The sequence below is a fragment of the Cervus canadensis genome, chromosome 6, assembly GCF_019320065.1.
Source record: "Cervus canadensis isolate Bull #8, Minnesota chromosome 6, ASM1932006v1, whole genome shotgun sequence".
In the NCBI taxonomy this organism is placed as follows: Eukaryota; Metazoa; Chordata; class Mammalia; order Artiodactyla; family Cervidae; genus Cervus; species Cervus canadensis.
The window spans coordinates 51287909-51294690 of NC_057391.1; the positions used below are offsets into that span (position 1 = coordinate 51287909).

Sequence of the window (6782 nt, forward strand, 5' to 3'; positions counted from 1 at the left end):
ATGATTTTACTTTGAACCCTTTCAAAATTTGTTTCCTAAACTTTGGGGCATATTGTGAGACGGTAACACTCTAACCTTGAGAGTTATGATGATAAAGAAATAAGACAATGGTTGTACCTAATGTCTTATTTTTTTAATTATCATTAATCCCAGGATTAGAGGGTTATTTTCTCACAATATTCACATCAATTTCAACCGGTTTTACCCTGTTGATCAGAGTCAAGTCCAGAGTTAACAGTCCTCCTATTGCTTCTTTTAATTTAGGAGAAATGAAGTAGTCAAGATGTACCAAACTATTTTTCATCGATTATACTGGCAAAGATGAAAACTGTGGAAAATATAGAGAGCTGATAAGGATGTAGTGAGATACATTAGAGAGAATAGCACAACCTTTTTAAAAGACAGATTGTAAATATCTATCAAGTTTCTAAAATATGCATTCCCTTGATCCAGCCATTCTTGGAATTTTATGTAAAATTCGTATTCTTATTGTGTTCCAAATTATTTAGCTTCCCACTCATGGTACTTTGCTCACAGCTTTTATGTCAGTTCACACTCTGTACTGCAGTTGTGGTTTTTATATCTTTCCCTCAAATGTGCACTTCTTGAGGGCAGAGATCTTGTCTGATTGATCATTGCATCCCCAATTCTCTGAACCCAATAGATGAATGAAAGTACTGAAGAATGTTCCAGTAATGCTGGAACATTCTTAATGTTTTTAATGTTCCAGTAATGCTCTAATAATAAAATTATTAGAGATGATGACCCTGAACCTTTCAAACCTTTTCATGTTTGAAAGACAGTCTATATTGCTTACTGATTTGTTATTTGGCATTAAGTAAAAGAGTCAATAGGATACTCAAAGTATCTTCAATACTACAAAGAAGCTTAAGATGCAGACTACAAAAAAGCAAACAAATCAGCGAGAAAGAAAAACTTCAGAAAGTGAAGAAGTATGTTGTTTAACCAAGAAGAATCTAATGAACAAATGGCACACACACTAGCTATTTAGTGGAAAAACTTTGGAATGGGAAAAAAAGATCCCAGTGATGAAAATCCATTTTGAGTGTTTGGTTGAATCATTTCTGAACTCAGTATAGCACCATGTGAAGTTGAATTCATGTCTTTAGTTGAAATGTGAGATGCCCATTCAAGATGTAACTGAAAAAGAATTTCTAAAGCTTTGGTGAAAAACCAGAGTGATATTGCTCACAGAGAAGGAAGATGATTTTAGTTTTTAGTCTGATTTCAGCTCTTCATTGACTTGGGGAGGTCAAGCAAAAAAAATTTTTTTTCCCGGCATGTCTTTGGAGAAAATAAACTCTGTTTCTTTAAACCCTGCTCAGCTACCTTTGATGGGGAAGGGTTTGAAGCTTCTTCCAACAGCTTCAGTTGATTCAGCAGAATAAGTATAGATTTAACAATTATTTTCTGGATTTACAGCATTCCTAAGAACCACAGAATATCAGTTAATTTTATTGCAATTACATTTTAATTTTACTCAGAAAGTCAACAGAGGGTGAAGTTGATTTTGAAACCCTTTGTAAAGGAAAAAACTGTGCTAATGCTAGTAGTTATTATTGTTGTTATGGTCACTATTGTTCTGCAGGTGAAATTGGGAAAGAGTGTAGGGAGCATGGAGAAACAAACTTTCTCTTTAAATGAAGTTGACTGGCTGATTTCAGCCTCATGTGTGACTGAAAACCATGGTAAACTCCAGGATCAGTGACCCTGGGGTTAACAATAAAGCAATTCCTGCAGAGCTTGGGGTCTGAAAGCTGTCACAATATGGATGATAGCCAGGCTGCTGGATCCATTTCAAAGTGACTCAGTCAGTTAGAGAATTATTGATACATTTAGCACCACAGGTATTAGTTATATCTCACCACTGAGAGACTGCTGCAGAGTATTTTTTTAAAATTTGTCTGACCATTTATTGTCTAGTTAAAAAAATTTTATTTGTGCTTCTGTTTGTTTTGTTCATAGGAAGGTACTTTTGCTTCTGAGATTCCTCCAAATTTTACAGTTTGTAAAGTAAGTAGTAAAAAAAAAAAATCTAATTGGAAAATGGGTGAAAGACATGAAGAGATACTCCATCAAAGAGGATATACAGATGGCAAATAAGCAGATGACAAGATGTTTAACATCATTAGCCACTCAGTTCAGTTCAGTTCAGTTCAGTCGTTCAGTCTTGTCCAACTCTTTGCGACCCCATGAATCACAGCATGCCAGGCCTCCCTGTCCATCACCAACTCCCGGAGTTTACTCAAACTCATGCCCATCGAGTCGGTGATGCCATCCAGCCATCTCATCCTCTGTCATCCCCTTCTCCTCCTGCCCCCAATCCACCCCCCACCCCAGCATCAGGGTCTTTTCCGATGAGTCAACTCTTCGCATGAGGTAACCAAAGTATTGGAATTTCAACTTCAGCATCAGTCCTTCCAATGAACACCCAGGACTGATCTCCTTTAGGCATTAGGGAAATGCAAACTGAATCTGCAATGAGATATCACTGTATATCTATGGAATGGTTAAAATCAAAGAGTGATAATACCAAAATTTTGGAGAAGATGCAGAGAAATTGGATCATTCATTGCTGTGGAATATAAAATGGTCTAGTTACTCTGGAAAACAATTTGGCTGTTTCTTTAAAAATTAAACATGAAACTACCATATGACCCTGCATTTGTGCTCTTGGATATTTACTGCCAAAGAAATTAAATTTATGTCTACAAATAAATCTGTACATGAAAGATATAGCACTAATTGATTAAAACATTAAAAAATTTTAAAAAGTGTGTTAAAATATATGTAATACAAAGTTAACCACCTTGACCATTTATAAGTGTGCAGTTCAGTAGTGATAAGTATACTCACAGTGTCAGCTACCAACCTTCAGAACTCTTTTCCTCTTGCAAAACATAAACCCTATACCCTTTAAATAGTAATACTTATCTTTCCCTTCCCTTCCAGTCCCTGGAAACCAGCATTCTACTTTCTGTCTTTATGAATTTGATTGTCTAAAATACCTCAAGTTGAATTACATTTTATTTTATTTTGTGACTGTCTTATTTCATTTAGTACAATTTCTTCAAGGTTCATCCATGTTATAGCATGTGTCAGAATTTTTTTGAAGGCTTAATAGTCTCCCATTGTTTATTTATTTATCTGTTGATACACACATGTACAAATATCTCTTTAAGACCCAGAAGTGGGAATTGATAGATCATATAGTAATTCTAGTTTTATTTATTTAGAATCTGCTGTACTGTTTTCTATAGCAGCTTTACCATTTACATTCCCACCAATAGTGTACAGGGTTCAAATTTGTCCACATCCTCACCAACATTTGTTATTTTCTCTTTCTTTATATTTTTGGGATAGTAACCATCCTTGTAGTTTTGATATTCATTTTGCTATTAATTAGTGATATCGAGTGTCTTTTCATGTTCTTGTTGGCCTCTTGTGTATCATCTTTGGAAAAATGTCTAACTACAGTTTGTTTGTTGAGTTGTAGGAGTTATTTGTGTATTCTGAATATTAACCCCTTATTATGTATATGATTTGCTAATATTTTCTATCCTTTTGTAGGTTGCCTTTATATTCTGTTATTTGTTTCCTTTGATGCATGTGTGTGTGTTAGTCCCCCAGTTGTGTCTGACTCTTTGCGACCCCATAGACTTTGATGCATAGGAGTTTTTAATTTTGACATAGCACAGTTTATCTATTTTTATGTTTGTTGCTTGTGTTTTTGGTGTCATATCCAAGAAATCATTGCCAAATCCAATGTCATGAAGTTTTTTCTCTATGATTTCTAAGAGTTTTATAGCTTTAGCGCTTATGTTTAGGTCTCTGACCCATTTTGAGTTAATTCTTGTGTGTGTTATAAGATAAGAGTCCAACTTCATTCTTTGTATGTGGATTGCCAATACCAATTAACTTACCATTATTTCTTTCTTTTAATTAATTTTTTTTGGAGTATAGTTGATTTATAATATTATGCTAGTTTCAGGTATACAGCAAAGTGAATCAGTTATACATATATCCATTCTTCTTTGGATTCTTTTCCCATATGGATCATTACAGAGTGTTGCATAGATCCCCTGTGTTATACAATAGGTTCATATTAATTATCTGTTTTATGTATAGTGTGTGTATATGTCAATCCCAGTCTTCCAGTTTATCCCTCCCCCGCTTCCCCCCGTGGTGACTGTAAGTTTGTTTTCTACATCCATTTCTGTTTTGTAAACAAGTTCATTTGTACCATTTTTAAAAACTCCACATATAAGCAGTATCATATGATGTTTGTCTTTCTCTGACTTACTTCACTCTGTGTGAGAATCTCTAGGGCCATCCATGCTGCTACAAATGGCCTTATTTCATTCTTTTATACGGATGAGTAATATTCCATTATATATATGTGTACCACATCTTTCTTATCCATTTCTCTGTTGATAGACATTTAGGTTGCTTCCATGTGTTGACTATTATAAATAGTGTTGCAGTGAACACTGGTGTGTATATATCTTTTTGAATTATGATTTTCTCCAGATATATGCCCAGGAGTAGGATTGCTGGATCATATGGTTGTTCTATATTTAGTTTTCTAAGAAGCCTCCATGGTGTTCTCCATAATGGTTGTACCAATTTATATTCCCACCAACAATGTAAGAGTCCCTTTTCTCCACACTCTCTCCACCGTATATTGTTTATAGATTTATTTAATGATGGCTGTTCTGACCAGTGTAAGGTGATCTACTACCTCTTCATGGTTTTGATTTGCATCTCTCTCATAGTGATGTTGAGCATCTTCCCATGTACTTTTTGGCCATCTGTGTATCTTCTTTGGAGAAATGTCTGTTTAGATCTTCTGCCCATTTTTTGATTGGGTTGTTTGTTCATTTCGTTTTTGTTTTTTTTTTTTTTTTGATATTGAGCTACGTGAGCTGTTTCCTTGTTTTGGAGACTGATCCTTTGTTGGTTCATTCCATCATTTTCAAATATTTCCCCCCATTCTGAGGGTTGCCTTCTTGGTTTGTTTATGGTTTCCCTTGCTGTGCAAAAGTTATTAAGTTTAACTAGGTCCTGTTTGTTTATTTGTATTTTCATTACTCTAGGAGGTGGATCATAAAAACTATAGCTGAGATTTATGTCAGAGAGTGTTCTGCCTATGTTTTTATGTAAGAGTTTTTTATAGTATCTTGCCTTACATTTAGGTCTTTAATCCATTTTGAGTTTATTTTTGTATATGGTTTTAGTGTTCTAATTTCATTCTTTTTTTTTTTGTTTGTTTGTTTCAATTGTTTATTAACAGACCAGATTACAAAAATAATCCTGGTAGATACCTTAGTTCATCCTTCTAATAAGCCTGTTGATCTGGTCTTCCCTGTTGCCAGCATCTCCACCTTCTACAAAATGGGTGATCTTTTTCTTCATTCCACCTCGTGGAGAAGACAATTAAAAGGGCCACAGGAAGTTGTTTGCTTGTTTGAAACGTTTTCCAATGGCATAGATCTCATGAATCAGATCCTCCATGCAGATGATTCCATATTTCCCAAGAGAAGGAGCAATCAATGCATTGTCTGTCAGGGCAATTCGCTTTTTTTGATTTTGCCATAACTACGCTTGTAGATCAATTCATTTACAGACTTCAGATTTGGGTACCCCCATGCAATGTATGGCTCCACAATTCTCAGCATGTTAATTGATGCCTTGTTGAACTTTACAAAGGTGGCATTGAAGATCTGCTGGAGGTGAAGGAGCTGCAGCACCTTTTGAAACTTTGGGCTCACACCGTTGATACCTCTGATCCTGATGACAAATGCCAATTTGGGTTCCATGGGTACATAGAAGTTGCTGGCTTTTCATGCCATCCTAGCCATTCGAATTTCAGTTCTGTACATCTGCCTGTATTCCTTGTGGTAATGCTTAGCTTTTTCATAAATAAGCTTCCTCCTTACCTTTCGAAGCATCTTTTGGGCAAACTTCTTTCTCAGGCACTTGATCTAAAGCTCTGTGAAATTCTTTCGCTTTTTCTTAAGGGTTTCTGGCACAGCAGGAATCTTCTTTTTCTTCTCTCCTGCACCCTCCATGGTTCCAGCTGGGAAAGAGCCTAATTTCATTCTTTCAGGTAGCTGTCCAGTTTCCCAGCACCATTTACTGAATAGACTGCATTTTCTCCATTGCCTGTTCTTAACTCCTTTGTCGAAGATTTGGTGACCGTAGGTACATGGGTTTATCTCTGAACTTTCTATCCTATTCCATTAATTTATATTTCTGTTTTTGTACCAATATGATACCACTTTGATGGCTGTGGGTTTGCTATATAGTCTGAAGGCAGGGAGCCTGATTCCTCCAGCTCAATTTTTGTTTTTCAAGATTGCTTTGACTATTTGGAGTCTTTTGTGTTTCCATACAATTGTAAAATTGTTTGTTCTAGTTCTGTGAAAAATGTCACTGATAATTTGATAGGTATTGGATTGAATCTAAGGCTTCCCTGGTAGCTCAGATGGTAAAGAATCTGCCTGCAATGTGGGAGACCTGGATTCGATCCTTGGGTTGGGAAGATCCCCTGGAGAAGGAAATGGCAACCCACTCTAGTACTCTTGCCTGGAAAATCCCATGGACAGAGGAGCCTGGTAAGTTATGATCCATGGGGTCACAAAGAGTCAGACACTACTGAGCATTGAATCTATACATTGCTTTGGGTAGTAGAGTCATTTTCACAATATTGATTCTTCAAATCCAAGAACATGGTATATCTCTCCATCTGTTTGTTTCAC

The 6782-nt window shown here is 35.9% G+C and overlaps 1 pseudogene; it reads right to left on the bottom strand.

Moving 5' to 3' along the window:
* Window positions 1–5272: 5272 nt before the first annotated feature.
* LOC122443582 lies at window positions 5273–6517 on the bottom strand (annotated as a pseudogene).
* Between the last annotated feature and the right edge of the window lie 265 nt (window positions 6518–6782).